The sequence below is a fragment of the Octopus bimaculoides genome, chromosome 10, assembly GCF_046866305.1.
Source record: "Octopus bimaculoides isolate indiv1 chromosome 10, ASM4686630v1, whole genome shotgun sequence".
NCBI classification, from domain to species: domain Eukaryota; kingdom Metazoa; phylum Mollusca; class Cephalopoda; order Octopoda; family Octopodidae; genus Octopus; species Octopus bimaculoides.
In genome coordinates this window covers 26,466,462-26,484,375 of record NC_142937.1, presented here as the reverse complement: position 1 = coordinate 26,484,375, position 17,914 = coordinate 26,466,462, and the positions used below count along the sequence as shown (strand labels likewise).

At 40.3% G+C, this 17,914-nt stretch overlaps 1 protein-coding gene across 5 annotated transcripts in view; it reads left to right on the top strand.

Annotated features, from left to right (window-relative positions):
• Positions 1-17,914, top strand: part of LOC106877481 (heparan sulfate glucosamine 3-O-sulfotransferase 5) — a 470,569-nt gene that overhangs the window by 420,830 nt on the left and 31,825 nt on the right. The gene's annotated exons all lie outside the window — the stretch shown is intronic.

Here is a 17,914-nt window from a genome sequence, read left to right as displayed (position 1 = left end):
AAAGTCCGATAGATCTGTCATTTTAATTACCTTTCCCTGATGATATCTAAAATAAAAAAACAGCAATTTTAGCGAAACATCTTAAGCAACACTAATAATAAATAAAAAAACATAAAAATAAACAAGCTTTTAATGGTTTTACAGATATTTCAAAATTATGATGCTATTATGCTAGGTGTTTCCATTATTTTGTCCAACCCCTATATGTATATGTATATATATATATATATATATATATATATATATATATATCATCATCATCATCATCATCGTTTAACATCTGTTTTCCATGCTCGCATAGGTTGGACGGTTTGACTGGGGACTGGCAAGCCAGGAGGCTGCACCAGACTCCAATCTGATTTGGCAATGTTTCTACAGCTGAATGCCCTTGCAAATGCCAATCACTCAGAGAGTGTAGTGGATGCTTTTTACATGCCACCAGCACAGGAGCCAGTCGGACTAGCATTGACCATGTTCGGATGGTGCTTTTTATGTGTCACCAGTATGGGGAGCCAGTCAAGTGGCACTGGCATCAACCCATGCTTGAATGGTGCTTATGTATGTATGTGCGTGATGGGATTCTTTCAGTTTCTATCTACCAAATCTACTCACAATGCTTTGATTGGCCTGAGACTATAGTAAAAGATCCTTGTCCGAAGTTCCACGCAGCAGAACTGAATCCAGAACCATGGGCATGGGAAGCAAACTTCTTACCACACAGCCATCCTTATGCCTATTACACACACACACACACACACACACATAGGTAAACGTAAAAGTAGAAACAGCACAAAAGTATGTTTAAAAATTCTTTTTGCTCTGCATTTGGGAATTTATTTTCTGCAGAATACCAACTCACTCAGCACTTATAAATTTATTTACAGAATATTCTCATATATATGGGTGTGTGTGTGTGTGTGTGTGTGTGTGTGTGTGTGTGTGTGTGTGTGTGTGCATATATATGTATGCATGCATATATGTATGTAAATTGGAAGGTGGATGTTAAGCGATGATGATGATGATGATGATGAGGCTTCTTTCGGTTTCCATATACTAAATCCACTCACAAGGCTTTGGCTGACCAGAGGCTATAGTAGAAGACACTTGGCCAAGGTGGCACTCAGTAGGACTGAACCCAGAACCATGTGGTCGAGAAGCGAACTTCTTACCACACAACCATGCCAAGTACACATACACTAGGAATCACAGAGAGAGAGAGAGAGACAGAGAGAGACAGAGAGAGAGACAGAGACAGAGAGAGGGGGACAGAGAGAGAGAGACAGAGAGACAGTAATTTGTTATCGGTCGATGGTTGATAGTGTTCGTTCTACTCTCTTAAAGCAGCTTCATTAAGTCGACATTAATCACTTCATTAAATTTACCTCATCTTTTTCCCCTGACATTTATTTCCTATGAAATGTTAACAAGTCTTCAGTTGCAACAAGACAACTGCTGCTGCTGCTGTCAATGCTAATGGTGGTGGTGGTGGTGGTGGTGGTGGTGACAGAGGTTGTGGTGGTAGTAGCAGTGGTGGTGGTGGTGGTGGTGACAAAGGTTGTGATGGTAGTAGCAGTGGTGGTGGTGGTGGTGGTGACAAAGGTTGTGATGGTGGTGGTGGTGGTGGTGGTGACAAAGGTTGTGATGGTAGTAGCAGTGGTGGTGGTGATGGTGGTGGTGACAGAGGTTGTGATGGTAGTAGCAGTGGTGGTGGTGGTGGTGGTGACAAAGGTTGTGATGGTGGTGGTGGTGGTGGTGGTGACAAAGGTTGTGATGGTAGTAGTAGTGGTGGTGGTGGTGGTGGTGACAAAGGTTGTGATGGTAGTAGCAGTGGTGGTGGTGATGGTGGTGGTGACAGAGGTTGTGATGGTAGTAGCAGTGGTGGTGGTGGTGGTGGTGACAAAGGTTGTGATGGTGGTGGTGGTGGTGGTGGTGACAAAGGTTGTGATGGTAGTAGCAGTGGTGGTGGTGATGGTGGTGGTGACAGAGGTTGTGATGGTAGTAGCAGTGGTGGTGGTGGTGGTGGTGACAAAGGTTGTGATGGTGGTGGTGGTGGTGGTGGTGACAAAGGTTGTGATGGTAGTAGCAGTGGTGGTGGTGGTGGTGGTGGTGGTGACAAAGGTTGTGATGGTAGTAGCAGTGGTGGTGGTGATGGTGGTGGTGACAGAGGTTGTGATGGTAGTAGCAGTGGTGGTGGTGGTGGTGGTGACAAAGGTTGTGATGGTAGTAGCAGTGGTGGTGGTGATGGTGGTGGTGACAGAGGTTGTGATGGTAGTAGCAGTGGTGGTGGTGGTGGTGGTGACAGAGGTTGTGGTGGTGGTAGTAGCAGTGGTGGTGGTGGTGGTGGTGACAAAGGTTGTGATGGTAGTAGCAGTGGTGGTGGTGGTGGTGGTGACAAAGGTTGTGATGGTAGTAGCAGTGGTGGTGGTGATAGTGGTGGTGACAGAGGTTGTGATGGTAGTAGCAGTGGTGGTGGTGGTGGTGACAGAGGTTGTGGTGGTGGTAGTAGCAGTGGTGGTGGTGGTGACAGACGTTGTGATGGTAGTAGCAGTGGTGGTGGTGGTGGTGGTGGTGGTGGTGACAGAGGTTGTGATGGTAGTAGCAGTGGTGGTGGTGGTGGTGGTGGTGACAGAGGTTGTGATGGTAGTAGCAGTGGTGGTGGTGGTGGTGGTGGTGGTGACAAAGGTTGTGATGGTAGTAGCAGTGGTGGTGGTGATGGTGGTGGTGACAGAGGTTGTGATGGTAGTAGCAGTGGTGGTGGTGGTGGTGGTGACAAAGGTTGTGATGGTGGTGGTGGTGGTGGTGGTGACAAAGGTTGTGATGGTAGTAGTAGTGGTGGTGGTGGTGGTGGTGACAAAGGTTGTGATGGTAGTAGCAGTGGTGGTGGTGATGGTGGTGGTGACAGAGGTTGTGATGGTAGTAGCAGTGGTGGTGGTGGTGGTGGTGACAAAGGTTGTGATGGTGGTGGTGGTGGTGGTGGTGACAAAGGTTGTGATGGTAGTAGCAGTGGTGGTGGTGATGGTGGTGGTGACAGAGGTTGTGATGGTAGTAGCAGTGGTGGTGGTGGTGGTGGTGACAGAGGTTGTGGTGGTGGTAGTAGCAGTGGTGGTGGTGGTGGTGGTGACAAAGGTTGTGATGGTAGTAGCAGTGGTGGTGGTGGTGGTGGTGACAAAGGTTGTGATGGTAGTAGCAGTGGTGGTGGTGATAGTGGTGGTGACAGAGGTTGTGATGGTAGTAGCAGTGGTGGTGGTGGTGGTGACAGAGGTTGTGGTGGTGGTAGTAGCAGTGGTGGTGGTGGTGACAGACGTTGTGATGGTAGTAGCAGTGGTGGTGGTGGTGGTGGTGGTGGTGGTGACAGAGGTTGTGGTGGTGGTAGTAGCAGTGGAGGTGGTGGTGGTTGTTCCATGATGGTGGAGTATGAAGGTGTCTAATAACAAATATCAAACAGGTAAATACAGACAATAAAATATAACAATTCCATAAAAAAAAACTCTTTTTATTTTCCCTCATTTTTAAAAAAAAATTATATTTTATTTTTCGCTTTTTGTTGTTTTTATTTTCTTTTGTTTTTATTTGCTCTCCAATGGCGGCACCGTCGAGGATGGCTTCTTTGCTAAGTGCAATTCCAAGCAGCTCTTCCTTGTCTCTCCTCAAACTACCCCAGTAATATTCCAATTTATCAAAACCCATCTATCTTTCGGTCGTCATTAGACAGTTTCCAGGAACTCAGTTCCCACCATCACACACACACACACACACACACACACACACACACACACGTTCTCTCTCTCTCTCTCTCTCCCGCACACACACACACAGTGAGAGTAACAGAATCACATACACTAACAATAACATGCACATATTCTCTCTCCCTCACACACACACACATTCTCTCTCTCCCTCTCTCTCTCACACACACACACATTCTCTCTCTCTCTCTCTCTCTCTCACACACAGTAAGAGTAACAGAATCACATACACTAACAATAACATATACACGCAGTCACATACATTCACAGTAACACACATACACACACTCTCTCACACAGTCACATACACACTCACATATTCACACATTGTCACTTACACTCATACAGACACACACACACACACAGACTACTGCAGTAACAAACACACTCACATACAGCCATAGTCTCTCTCTCTCTCTCTCTCACACACACAGAGCAAGAGAGACACTTCACCACATCCAACAAGTTTCCAGCGAGGTGTGTGGTGTGTGTGATGGAGGGAGGGAGGGTCTATATCCTTCCCAGCATGCTTCATCCGGGCCACCTCCGAGTTAAAGGCCTTATTAACACTCCAACTTATTCATTGTTTTACTCTTTGTCAAGCATCAACATAAATAATCAGTCAGCAAAGCGTGAAATTACTGGAAACATATCTATATATATGTCTATATACAGTTATATACACACCTATATATATACTGACTAATGAACGAGAAACCACTGGGAAAATATAGTTTGCTTTTAATTTTGATGGATGTTTTTGGTTTTTCTTCTTTTTATTATCATTTTTATTATCATCATCATCGTCGTCGTTGCTGTTTAACGTCCGCTTTCCATGCTAGCATGGGTTGGACAGTTTGACTGAAGACTGTCAAGTCAGAAGGCTGCACCAGGCTCCAATCCGATCTGGCCATTTTTCGACAGCTGGATGCCCTTCCTAACACCAACCACTCTGAGAGTGTAGTGGGTGCTTTTACGTGCCACCAACATAAGGCCCAGTCAGGTGGTTCTGGCAACAGCCACGCTCAAAAGGTGTTATTTACATGCTACCTGCACAAGAGCTAGTCTGGCGGCACTGGCAATGACCATACGCGAATGGTGCTTTTTACGTGCCACCAGCATGGAAGCCAATCCATGGCCCTGGCAATGATCACGCTCAGATGTGCTTTTAACATTCCACTGGCACAAGTGCCAATCGGTCTTTACTGTCATCGCCCATGTCAGCGATTTTGATTTCACTTGCCTCAATAGATCTTCGCAAGCAACTGGTACTTAATTTATCAACCCCCAAAAGGATGAAAGGCAAAGTCAATCTTGGAGGAATTTGAGACAGATGTGATGCCTCCAAGCATTTTCTCTGGCATGCTAACCATGCTGCCAGTTGACTGCCATCATCATCATCATCATAATAATAATAATGATGATGATGGTGATGACGATGAGTGATAACAGAATGCTCGTGTTTGAGAAACCTTTTCATCATGCCTGATCACTGAGGTTTGACCTGTGGTTAAACTGTAAAATAAGTTGAAAAAGAAATATATTTTCCTCTCCCAGGCTTAACTCGTTCTATGTCAGTTGATATAAAGAGAGAAAAAAAAGTTGTTTATAAGATTATAATCTTGAGACTATTAACCTCAACTTTAAAGATGAAAGAGATTTACACACACACACACACACAGTGTATATATATATATATATATATATATATATATATATATAATACATTTCAAGTAGTTTTTTTTTTGCTATTTTTTTTTTTTTTGCTGGGAGGCTGGGGTTTCTGTGTATGTATGTGTGTCTTGTTTTGATCTCTGAAGACAAGGTTAAGTCTGAAAATTATAATTTTATTAAAAGCAACTCATCACTGACGTTTAGACACCTTTAAATGTTGTTGTTATTGTTGTTGTTGTTGTTGTTACACACACATGCATACATATCTTCATTTGATTATTCATTTCATGTCCATTCATCAATGCATATTATTGAAAGCATTGAGATTTATTTTTATAGCTGCATGCTCTTCCTGTTGCTAACCCTTACCTCTTCTTCAATGATGGCAATTTTCATTTCATTTGCATTCGAAAAGGCAAAGCTACTGGATGATTTCTTGACAGACAAATGTCAACAATGTCACCAATTTTTTAAGACAATAGCAGATTATAAATCTTCTCACACACACATACAATCATCATCATCATTATTATTATTATTAATATTATTATTATTATTGTCCAAAATGCTTAGCGGCATTTTGTTCATCCTTAAATTCTTAATTTATTGACCCTAAAAGAATGAAAAGCAAAGTCAACCTCGGTGGAATTTGAACTCAGAACGTAAAAATGAGCAAAATACCACTAAGCATATCGCTCATGATGATTCTGCCAGCTTACTGCCTTAATAATAATAATAATAATAATAATAATAATAATAATAATAATGTGTCTCCGTTGTGCCGCATCAGCAGTACAGTAGATGAAACCATTGTCCATATCACGAACGAATGCCCCAGACTTACCCGAAATCACTACAAGCGGTGGTGACACAATCAGTTAGTGAAAGTGCTACATTGGAAACTGTGCGAAAAGTGGGGGCTAGAGAGAGGCAAGACATGGCATGAGCACAAACCACAGAGACTAGCAAAATCCTCTAGGATTTCCCAATCCAAACAGATCAGGTGCCAGAGCATAACAGACAGGACCTAGTGGTGGTCGACAATGTGCACCACATATGGTATATAGTTGATGTTGTGTGCTTCTTTGACCCACGAATAGTCAAGAAGGAAGGCGAAAAGATAGATAAATACAACCCTTTTAAGTACGAAATAGCTTGGCTATGGAAAATGAAGAAGGTGAAGATAGTGCCAATTATTGTTGGGTCCTTGGGAATAATATCAGAAGGCATCAAGAGGAATATAAAGGAAAGTGGAATAGAGTGCCCAGTAGAATTGTTAGAAAAGGTTTGCCTCCTTGGCACGGCCAGTGTAATCAGGAAAGTATCAGATAGCTGAAAAGAACAAATAGCATGGTACCACTAAGTCACACAACTTCACATTCTATATTCACACATATTAATTGCTGGTAAAAGCACAGGGTTTCGTTTAGCAACCCTAATATATTACCAAGATTATATTTAGGCACAGGCATAACTGTGTGGTAAGAAGCTTGCTTCCCAACCACATGGTTCCGGGTTCAGTTCCACTGCATGGCACCTTGGGCAAGTGTCTTCTACTATAGCCTCGGGCCGACCAAAGCCTTGTGAGTGGATTTGGTAGACAGAAACTGAAAGAAGCCCGTCGTATATGTGCATATATATGTATGTGTGTGTATATGTTTGTGTGTCTGTGTTTGTCCCCCCAACATCGCTTGACAACCGATGGTGGTATGCTTACGTCCCCGTAATTTAGCGGTTCGGCAAAAGAGACCAGTAGAATAAGTATCAGGCTTACAAAGAATAAGTCCTGGGGTCGATTTGCTCGACTAAAGGCGGTGCTCCAGCATGGCCACAGTCAAATGACTGAAACAAGTAAAAGAGCAAAAGAGTATATATATGCATACACACGCATATACTCTATTTTAAGCTTTATAAAGACTCACAGCTGATATGAGGTGGGTGTGTAGGAAGAAAAGAATCTGTGGAGATAATCTAGTGGAGGATCTCAAGTGTTTGAGGTGGGACAAAGAAAAGAAAATGAAAACATGTGGAATGGTGGGAGTGGTGGGAGTGGTTGCTGGGGGCGGGGGGGTACACGAGATTTAGGAAGAAGACAGATTGACATAACCTTAAGTAAGTTTATGAAAATGTTGAAATAAGTTAATTAAGGCTTTCTGACAGTGACACACATCACAAACTCAGCTGGTGATGTCAACTTAGATATAGGAGTGTATGTGTGTGTGCATATGTATATATATATATATGTATATATGTGTTTGAGTATATTTATATATACATATGTGTGCATATGTGTGTGTGTGTGTATATATATATATATATATATATACACACACAGATTTGTATTGTACATACAAACATATATATATATATAGGTCTGAGTGTGTGTGTGTTCATCCCTTACATTGGCGTTTGTTTGTTTTTGTCCTCACAACTTAGCAATTCAGCAGAAGAATTGATAGAATGAGCACTAGTAAGTAAGTATTGGAGTCAGTTTGTTTGCCTGAAGATTTCAAGTCAGTGCTCCAGCATGACCATACTCCAATGAGTGAAACAAGTAAAAGGATATATATATATATATATATATATATATCATCATAGTGATTTCAAAGTTTTGACCAGCTAAACCATCATCAGACTGTCCAATGATGGCTTAGCTGCCAGAAACTTCGACGTCACTGTCAATAATATTCTTGCTTAAGAATTATAAATTTGTGTTCTACAAAAATTATTGAGCACTCCTTGAGTTTAATGTAAAACTCTTTTGCATCATAACATAAAAACGAGCATTAATATATACATATATATTTGTGTATATGCGTGTATATATGCGAGTGTTTATGTGTGTATATGTACACATGTGCATATGCATATAAGTACGTATGTATGTATTTAGGTATCATTGCACACACACACACACACACACTTCTATCTTTCTCAGCTCTAATTGATTCAAGTACCCTGGTATGAAACTCTATTCAAGGCCCTTGAGTCACATCTATAAATTTTTCCTCTCTCTTTTTTTCTTATTTAATCGCTCCATTTCCATTTCTCTCTTCTTTTCTCCAGAAGATATCTATTCATTCCATTAACTTCTTCTTTTCTTTCAATTCTTCACAATATATTTAATCTGCTTCTAGAATTTCAAGATATTTATGGCGCTAATCTGCAGTCAACACATTATTAATAACTTCATCACAGAGTAATTAATTAAATACCATCTGATTTGGCAACTGAAGAATGGCATATTTCTGCTTTTAATCTTTGTGCCATATGTTTTCACTGGTAAAAAGAAAAGAAAAAAAAGCCCTGCAGCAGTTTCATTCTGGTGAAGGGAGTTATGGTTTTAGAGAACCTATTTAAAGAATGTTCTGGCGTTGTTGTCGGTGATGTAAGCTAAGTTAATGAGATGCAGAGCTGTTAGCCAAGAGGTCAACAACCTGTCCCTGGTATTGGTGCTGTGAGAAGAACCGAGTCCAAGATATTTCACTCAATAATTCTTAATAAGTGTGTGGGGGGGGGCGCAGGAATGACTGCGTGGTAAGAAGTTTGCTTCCTAACTGCATGGTTCTCGGTTCAGTCTCCCACTGCATGGCACATTAGGCAAGTGTCTTCTACTATAGCCCTGAGCCAAACAAAGCCTTGTGAGTGAATTTGGTTAAGACGGAAACTGAAAGAAGCCTATTGTATGTATGTATGTATGTATGTTTAGACAGACAGATAGCTAGATGAATAGATAGATAGATAGATAGATAGATAGATAGATAGATACATTTCTTTTATTAGCCACACAGGGCTCAACGAAGATGGGACAAATACAATGTAGAGCTTTTCTTTTTGGGAGGGGGAAGGAAGGAAAAAAAAAAAAGTGGTGGTGTCGATCAAAAGGGATCGTAGGAAGGGAAAAAGGGGGAGTTCGATCAAAAGGGATCGGAAAAAAAAAAAAAAGGAAAGGCCGATCAATAGGGATCGTGTATCACACAGTAATGTTCTCGTGTAAAAGAGGGGAGGACAGTTTAGGTATAGATAGATAGATAGATAGAGAAATATAGATAGATGAATAGACAGACAGACAGACAAATAGATAGATAGTGCTGCACTCATAACAGCTAGATCATGGGTTCAATTCTTGGACCAGGCAATGCATTATTTTCTTGAGCAAAACATTTCATTTCATGTTACTCCAGTCCACTCAGCTGTAGACAGGTCACCTTGCGACAGACTAACCTTCCGATCAGGAGTGGGGAGGGGGTGTTGGCCTGCTCGCTTGGCCAGAGGGTTGGCATCATTTGGAAGCTAAAACGATGCAAAGTGCATTGTGACTAGTGATGCATAACAACATCCGATAGTCTGGTCAATTACATGATCATGTGATGTGTGTGAGTGTTTTTACGAGAGAGGTGAATGACTGAATAGAGCCTAGGCACAAGTATGGTTATGTGTGTTTCAGAAGTTTACCTCCCAACCACGTAGTTTTGAGTTGTCCCACTGCAGAGCACATTAGACAAGTGTCTTCAATTATCGCCCAAGGCCGAGCAAAATCAGTAGACTTGGAAGACAAACCGGAAGAAGCCATTGTGTGTGTGTCCATGTGTATTTGTATCCCTTTGTCTTGATAATGTATGGAAGTTATAACGAGCATCACTGCTATATAAATGATGTCACTCATTTGCAATCTTCCATGAAAACGTGCCCAGCCATGAAGGGTATCCAGCTGAAGAAAATCTGCTGAAAACACTTCCTGGGTTCATAGCTCGAATGCATTTTATTGTAGGGCTGCAGCAAGATGCTGTTTAGTAATAACTAATGAATATTGGTTTCAAATTTTGGCACAAGGCCAGCAATTTGGAGGAGGGGGTAAGCCGATTACATCAACCCCCAGTGCTCAACTGGTATTTATTTTATCAACCCCCACCAAAAAAAATGGAAGGTAAAGTCCACCTCAGCAGAATTTGAACTTAGAATGAATGAAATGCCGATAGGCCTTTTCTCCAGCATGCTAATGATTCTACCAGCTTGCTGCCTTTAAATCATAATAATAGTCATAAATATAGGTTTCAGATTTTGACACAAGGCCAGCAATTTCGGGGGGAGTCAGTTGCATCAAGCCCAGGGCTCAACTGGTTCTTCATTTATCGACTCCAAGAGGATGAAAGGCAAAGTTGACTTCGGTGGAATTTGAACTCAGGACATAAAGCATTTTGTCCTGAACACTAATGATTCTATAAATTATAATTCTTTTCTAGTCTAGGCACAAAATATTTTCAGAGGGGGCTGGTCAATTAAATCAACCTCAGTATGCAAATGGTACTTAATTTATTGACCCCGAAAGGATGAAAGGCAAAGTCAACTTAGGCGGAATTTGAACTCAGAACGTAAAGCCAGACGAAACACTGCTAAGCATTTCGCCCGGTGTGCTAATGATTCTGCCAGCTTGCTGCCTTGCTACAAATTATAATTATAGTTCCTCATGTAAAGGAATAGCAGAACAATGGTAAACAAATCCTCAGGTGCTTTATGTAAAAAAAAAATAAAATGTAAGAATTTTCTTGAGTCGTAAAACTCATATGGTGAGTTACTTGGTTTCCATGGCAAATGAGTTACTTGGTTTCCAAACAAGTGAGCAAGGTCACAAGATTCCCCTTGAAAGGGACACCAGTCTGTCACAGGGATGCTCATTTACAGGAAGAATGCAAAATGAAATGCTCAGAAACATACCGAGGCGATGACTACGGACCGAGACCTTTGGAAATGGGCTGTGCGTGAGAAGACCCGGCAAGCCAAGTAAGATCGTTGCCAGTGCCCCTGGACTGGTTCTTGTGCGGGTGGCACATGAGATGCACCATTTTGAGCGTGGCCGTTGCCAGTACCGCCTGACTGGCTCCTGTAGGATTTTCGAGCGAGATCGTTGCCAGTGCCCCTGGACTGGCTTGTGCGGGTGGCACATAAAAGACACCATTTCGAGCGTGGCCGTTTTCGTGCGGGTGACACGTAAAAGCACCCACTACACTCTCTGAGTGGTTGGCGTTAGGAAGGGCATCCAGCTGTAGAAACTCTGCCAAATCGGACTGGAGCCTGGTGTTGCCATCCGGTTTCACCAGTCCTCAGTCAAATCGTCCAACCCATGCTAGCATGGAAAGCGGACGTTAAACGATGATGATGATGATCATCATCATCATCATCTAACGTCCGTTTTCTTTGCTGGCATGGGTTGGATGCCTTGACAGGAGCTGGCAAACCAGAGGGCTACACCAGGCTCCAGCTGTCTGTTTTAGCATGGTTGCTGCAGCTGGATGCCCTTCCAAATGCCAACCACTCCATAGAGTACACTGGGTGCTTTTTTCTATGTGGCACCAGCACCGGTGCTTGACACTTTGTAAATTACAAAGAATTTACGAAAATACTAAAAATAAATGACTTTGCAACATTTTAACCAAACGCTAGCAAAACTGATAAAGACATTAAAACAATGATGATGATGATTGGTAGATAAATTAGTTAACACGAGTCACTGTGATTATTTTCTCTTATATTTACCATTTTTTATAATTTTTCTCTTCCTTTATCTCATTCTTGTTTCTAATAAAACTTGGTAATTCCTTCAGAAACCTTGAAATATTCTAAAAGTATCTGTTGTCATTGATTTTATATAGTTTTAGTGGAGTTTTTCTTTTTTTCTTTTGTCAAATAATCTACAGGTGTTTAATTAGTTTCTTAAAATGGTGAAAAGTTTTTTAATAATCTAGAAAGTGGCTAATTATCTTGTTTAACAAAAGCTGAAAATAGTTGATTAGTTTCTTAACTGAACCAGATCATTGCAAACAAGTCAAGTTTAGTATTTCTAATCCTTTCCTTACCATTTCTCTCTCAAAAGACATTGGCTTTGTTTCAATTTGTTCTGAAAGTAATGAAGAATTTAGTAAAACAACTTTATTGTTAAACTAGTGTTTAGAGCATAAATTAACAAGAAATTTTAGTGGAAACTTATTTAGGTCACTTTAAAACAAGAATTTTATATCATAGGACCAGGACAAGTTTTATGTGGGTTGGTATCAAAATGGCTAAGTAAAATTGGCATTAAATGATTCCTTTCAGTAGAGAATATAATGGGTAATACATTATTTACATTTGACGGATATTTGTCCTCATCTTGTTTGTTGTTAACACAACATTTCGGCTGATATACCCTCCAGCCTTCATCAGGTGTTGTGGGGAAATTTCGAACCTGGGTTCTCATTCCTAAGGTATTTTTCGATGTTGTTGTTGTTATTATTATTATTATTATTATTATTATTCAGGTTACTGCCTAGAATTGAACTCGGAATCTTGGGGTTAGTAGCCTGCGCTCAACCACTATGCCATATGCCCATATAGAACTGTATAATGGGTAATGTTATCTAATTAACCAATTAATCATCATGAACATTTTAATATCCACTTTTCTTTTCTATGTTTGCATGGATTAAAAGAAATTCTTTGAGGCAGATTTTCTAGGGTTGGATGCCTTTTTTTCCACCAACTTTCACTTATTTCCAAACAAGGTAATAATTGCCCCTAATCCTTAAAACATGGACATGCTTCCATGGAGGATTACAATTAAACAACACTGCTTGTGTGACATGGATATTATCATTGTCATCTTTAGTTTTACATCCACTTTTCCATGCTTGTGTGGGTTGGATGGAGTTAATTCAGTTTTTCCACAGCCAGATGCCCCCTTCTTGTCATCAATCCTCACCTATTTCCAAGCAAGATAATATTTTCCCATGGCCAGACATGTTTTTTTACAGAATATTAGAACTGAAGACATGGCTTGTATGACGGGGACATTCATTTACAATGATCACACTATGTCAAGACAAGGAGACGCACACACGACGAGGAAATACACACACATACACACACACACACATACATACACGCATGCATACATGCACACACACACACACACACACATACATGCAAAAGACATCTTTCAGTTTCCATCTGTCGAATCCACTCAAGGCTTTGGTTGGCTGAAAGCTATATAGTAAAAGGCACTAATGCAATGTGCCACGCAGTGGAACCGAACCTGAAACCAGTGAGTTGTGAAACAAACTTCTTAACCACATAGCCACGCTTTTATTTGCAATTAGCAGGCAACCTCAATATAAGCAGACATGAACAAACACACACACACACATAGCTCCATTTGCATAGCTTTTTTAAAGCTGAGAAGTTAATCTCTCTCTCTCACTCTTTTCCCCAGTAAAATAAAGCTGGACCTTTAGATTGGAAGTAAAATTCATCCAATAGCCTTTTTGGTAGTTTCTGTCTTACATCATTCCACTGGTAGGGTTTGACTTGACCTGAGGTCAGTTTTTTTCGAGATGCCATGGAACCAATTCAAAACCAGAATCTCGTGATTACAAAGTAAACTTTTTAAACATTTGGCCATATTGTGTTTACTGCATGTTTGTGTGTGTGTGTGTGTGTGTGCGTGCATGCGTACATGTGTGTGTAGGTAGAGAGAGACAGACAGACAGAAAGATGGATGGAGATAAAGCCAGACAGACAAAAAGATGCATGGTACCTTAGGCAAGTGTCTTCTACTATAGCCTCAGGCTGACTAAAGCCTTGTGAGTGGATTTAGTAGACAGAAACTCAAAGAAGCCCGTAGTATATATCTGTGTGTGTGTGTGTGTGTGTGTGTGTGTGTGTGTGTGTGTGTGTGTGTGTGTGTGTGTGTGTGTGTGTGTGTGTGTGTGATATGTTTCTCACCCCCACCCCCCACCAACATCACTTGACAACCAATGCTGATGTGTTTACATCCCTATAACAGACAGACAGGTGTGTTGATTGATTTGATGACACAGGTAGATTTCTTTCTTTCATAGCTGTGAATGACTCCAGGTTCATATAAAGAAGTTTAGGCTTTCATTAAATGCCATGCATGAAATTCTAGCTTTCATGAGTCAGTAATGGATATTTGCAGCTCCCTTTTGATTAATCTGTTCGTGTGTAATTACTGGTATTTATTCTGTCAATCCTAAAATGATGGGAATTCAAATATTCTTGGTTTGATCTGGTACTTCATCTTAACAGTCAGATGAATGAAGCAATGTGCAATAAAATGTCCATATCTTCTATCTGGGAACACAATAAAACACCAATGGATGATTGGAACCTATGACCTATGGCCATGTAGTCCAGTATTTTATCCACTTAGCAATCACTTTCCTTCCATTGTACATAAAGGGACACAACATAAACACAACACACATGTGTATGTTATGCATATACGCACATACATACCATACATACACACACACACACACACACACACACACATATGTGTGTGTGTGTGTTTAACTAGATGACTATCTTCTGTCCGTCACTTAGAATATCTTAACCATATTGCTTCCATATCTAGCTGCTATCTTGGAAAAAAGCCCAAAGATTATCCACCCACTTTCCAACAACAACTTTAGCCACCCATTTTCAATACCTCTACACTCATAAAAATGCTTATAAAATCAAAAAACAATGCAGCACCCATGATTTTTAAATACATTCGTCACACAATTGTCAAAACATAGAACAATCTTTCTGCATCAGTTATAATCAGGCCACTGCATCCTTGAACAATTCTGTACATTTTTTTTTTCAAAAGAAATATACCAACACTACCCCTGACATGCCTCTCTGCTCTTTCCTCTTATGGGCCCTTATCCAGGATTACGGAAAGGAGACAACCTTCAAAGAAATCCGAAGTGGAGCCCCGTAGGCGGTTTAGTGTTCGACTCGACACTCTTCCGGCAGCTCCTGCAACCAAGCTGGTGCCAAACGTAATGCTCTGCACTCCTTTGGACTATGTCAGCAAGGTCGAGAGAGGAATCCTAATGATTGGGCTACCCAGGATTTTCTTACATCTAGCCCAGCAGGCCTGCGCAAAACTGGAGAGGACATGAAATGTAAAAACCAGACTGGATTAGTTTATGTGCAACTGCATTGTCTCCCGAGACAAAAGGATGCCAACAACAACAATTATAACACCTCCTTTTGATATGTATAAAATTTTCAATTGTAACCAACTGTAATAACATTTAACATTACTAATGTTCAATACTGAATGTATGTGCTTTGTTCATATGCTTATTAGCTGCAGGGTTTGTTCCAGGAAGTCCTTTTAAGACCTCGTGTGCTATGACACTCAACATCTTAAAGGGTCTTTTCCTTGAATGAGTCTCACAGCCAATAAATGCATAAACAAAACATGTACATTAAGTATGTGACGTCAGTTGTGTGTGTGTGTGTGTGTGTGTGTGTGTGTGTGTGTGTATAATGAGAATTTACAAAAAGACAAAAGACAAAGACGGGTGTGTAAACAGCAAACAGATGTATTAATTTAACGCTCGGGAAGTGAGAGTATTTTACGTTTCGAGCCTACGCTCTTCAACAGAAAGGAACACAGAAATAAACAGGGAGAGAAAAAAAAAAGGTTTAGTCAGAGAGAAATAGAGTGGTGAGGTGTACGATGGGTACCTTACTGTTTTTGTCTACCAAATTCTGCTTACTAATGTTGTTTGATCTCTTGCTACAGAAGATACTTTCTCTAGGTGCAAGCAGCACTATCCAACACGAACCTCATAATTTCTAAGCAAGGTTCTTAACCAAACGGCTGCACATTTATGTAAACAAAATCCCTAGAGACGTAGGAACTGGTGAAGAAGGTTTGAGATATCCTGCTTTTTAATTTGTCTATCTCTCTTGCTCACTATATCTTCTAGTGTCCATATAATTCCCTCAATGTATTGAAGTGAATATAATAAGAGCCTGATTATAGGTGTTCTATGAGGTGGATCTTCGTCCTTTCGTGATGAGGACTCACTTGTTCAATCAACTGAATTGTCTGCTCCTGATTTAGCGTGTAAATGGTGGAATATTCCTTACACATGTGTAACTTTAACGTGATTCTCAGGTAGAATCTGCGCTACTCAGGGACAAAAAAATATCTTTTGAAACAAGTAAAACCCACCCGACGGGCTTCCATATAGTTTCTCTCTGCCCAATTGAATCACGGCTTTAAAAATAAATATCTGACGCACAAAAGCATCGAACCTAGGACCTCGTGCTAAGGAAACAAAGTTCTCGTACATCTGGTCCATCAAGCGTATGATGAGTATTTATGTTATAAATGAAATTTAACAGTAATTTCCAAGAAAGTAGTTAAAAAACAAAAAAAATACCGCTGGAGTTTTCTCCCTTGTAAACACTATATTTGTTATCTCCCTTTGAACTGACACTTCAGAGTGAAAATATTTTCTAATAAAAATATTTTTGTTTCGTTAAATCTTCGTCGCCGATCGACGGGGGTCCACTGTCACAGTGTATTAAATAGATCTTTGCAAACATTACTTCTTTAAATGATTGTGTGTGTGTGTGTGTATGGGGGGGGTATGAGTGTATGAAAACGTGTCAGTTTTCTATTCTGAAGATAATTTTATTAGTTTTAATCTAATATATCGGTTTCAAATTTTGGCACAAAACCAGCAATTTCGGAGGATGGTAGTTATTTTATCAACTGGTACTTATTTTATCGATCTCGAAAGGATGAAAGGCAAAGTCGACCTCGGCGGAATTCGAACTCAGAACGTAAAGACGGACGATAAGCCGTTTAGCATTCTGCCCTGCGTGCTAACGATTCAATCCGATATTATTAAAAAGTCGATATAAAAATAAAACCAGTGAGATAATAGTAGCGATATATGATCAGAAACTACAAAAAGAAGAAAAAGAAATTTCTAAATATTTATATTGAAGAGATGTGAATGGAATATCGAAGAATTATAAAATCTCCAGAGATTCCTTTCCAAAATTCCCTTCAAGTGAACGGCTTTAATATAGAGTTACTTCCCTTGCATTTAGAATATTTTTGCTTTTTTCCTAAACGAACTGAAAGTACAATTTAATTATTTTAATAATAGTCCTTTCTACTATAGGCACAAGGCCTGCAGATTTTTGACGAAGGAGATTGTCGGTTACATAGACCCCAGTACTTGACTGGTACTATTTTTATTGACCTCCGAAAGGATGAAAAGTAAAGTTGACATCGGTGGAATTTGAACAGAATTACAATGTAAAAACGGACGAAATGCTGCTAAGCGTTTTATTTCTAATTTTCGTTCAAAGCCAGTAATTTTTTTGGGGGGGGGGGAAGTTTATCGATTACATCGACCCCAATGCTTTATTGATACAACCCCGAAAATAGGAAAAGCAAAGTTGACCTAAGCGAGGTTATAATAATAATAATAATGCACAGAATTTACTTATCAGTTGTTTGACCTTAACTCTTTGAGCATCTCCCCTTAAAGGCCGGCGAAATATGCATCTCTGATCACAACCAGGTGTAGTGAGGGAGCAGCATAGCCATGTGTTGAGAGAGATTCTTTAGGATTTGAATAATTCACCCCTCCCTGGAAATATGGATGTTCCATTCACCATCCTTAAATAATCCT